We start from the raw sequence: 1,759 nt of genomic DNA on the forward strand, positions 1-1,759 counted from the left end.
TTTTCCCTGGTGACTCAGTGGTAAAGAATCCATCTGCAATGCAGGAGACACAGGTTCAATTCCTGGATCAGAAAGATCCCCCAAAGAAAGAAATTACAACCCATTTCAGTATTCTTGCCTGGAGAATTCCATGGGCAGAGGAGACTGCAGGATATATTCCATGGGGTTGCACAGAGTCAGACATGACTTAGCAACTAAACAACCACCACCCACATATTATTGGTGGAAGGATTCCATGATAATTCTAAGCAGAGGAATTATTCCAAGCAGGCTTAAAGAGAATGTGCATCGAAGGACTCTGAACAGTGCTTACTCATCTAATTAATATTTCAAAGAAAGTTGATAGCAAGAAATCGTACTGTCCTGATGATTCACTGAAAATAGTTTACCAGGGAGCAACACACTACTGAGAATCTAATAAATTTCTCAAAAAGCAAACCATTTTCATTCTGAGGAAGGTTTTGTTTTTTTAATGGAGTCTGGATGTCAGCAAAATTATGGATAAACAGTCTCCAGTAATTCTAGGCAATAAACTTTGCCTATTTCCCACCTTTCCTTTGAAAATTCTGCTGACAGATAACAATTATCAATTCAGTTCAGTTCACTTCAGTTCAGCTCCTCAGTCATGTCCGACTCTTAGCCACCCCCATGAATCCCAGCACACCAGGCCTGCCTATCCATCACCAACTCCCGGAGTTCACTCAAACTCACCTCCATTGAGTTGGTGATGCCATCCAGCCATCTCATCCTCTGTGGTCCCCTTCTCCTCCTGCCCTCAATCTTTCCCAGCATCAGGGTCTTTTCCAATGAGTCAACTCTTCGCATGAGGTGACCAAGTATTGGAGTTTCAGCCTCAGCATCAGTCCCTCCAATGAACACCCAGGACTGGTCTCCTTTAGGATGGACTGGTTGGATCTCCTTGCAGTCCAAGGGACTTGCAAGAGTCTTCTCCAACACCACAGTTCAAAAGCATCAATTCCTCGGCGCTCAGCTTTCTTCACAGCCCAACTCTCACATCCATATGAGTGAATGAGTGAGTGAAGACGCTCAGTCATGTCCGACTCTTTGTGATCCCATGGACTGTAGCTTACCAGGCTTCTCCGTCCATGGGATTCTCCAGGCAAGAATACTGGAGTGGATTACCTTTTCCTTCTCCAGGGGATCTTCCCTACCCAGGGGTCGAACCTGGGCCTCCCGCATTGGAGGCAGAGGCTTTAACCTCTGAGCTACCAGGGAAGCCCTCACATCCATATCAGTTCACTTCAGTCACTCAGTCGTGTCCGACTCTTTGCGACCCCATGAATCGCAGCGCGCCAAGCCTCCCTGTCCATCACCAACTCCCGGAGTTCACTCAAACTCATGTCCATCGAGTCAGTGATGCCATCCAGCCATTTCACCTCTGTTGTCCCCTTCTCCTGCCCCCAATCGCTCCCAGCATCAGAGTCTTTTCCAATGAGTCAGCTCTTCTCATGAAGTGGCCGAAGTACTGGAGTTTCAACTTTAGCAACATTCGTTCCAAAGAAATCCCAGGGTGATCTTCAGAATGGACTGGTTGGATCTCCTTGCAGTCCAAGGGACTCTCAAGATTCTTCTCCAACACCACAGTTCAAAAGCATCAATTTTTTGGTGCTCAGCCTTCTTCACAGTCCAACTCTCACATCCATACATGACCACTGGAAAAACCATAGCCTTGACTAGACGGACCTTAGTCGGCTAAGTAATGTCTCTGCCTTTGAATATACTATCTAGGTTGGTCATA

General features: G+C 46.4%; 1 non-coding gene across 1 annotated transcript; it reads right to left on the reverse strand.

The window, feature by feature from the left end:
• Nucleotides 1-1,164: 1,164 nt before the first annotated feature.
• TRNAW-CCA (transfer RNA tryptophan (anticodon CCA)) lies at nucleotides 1,165-1,236 on the reverse strand. Its single transcript has one exon. It is a non-coding gene; the product is annotated as a tRNA-Trp (tRNA).
• Nucleotides 1,237-1,759: the final 523 nt, after the last annotated feature.

This window comes from Ovis canadensis, chromosome 18 (assembly GCF_042477335.2).
Source record: "Ovis canadensis isolate MfBH-ARS-UI-01 breed Bighorn chromosome 18, ARS-UI_OviCan_v2, whole genome shotgun sequence".
In the NCBI taxonomy this organism is placed as follows: domain Eukaryota; kingdom Metazoa; phylum Chordata; class Mammalia; order Artiodactyla; family Bovidae; genus Ovis; species Ovis canadensis.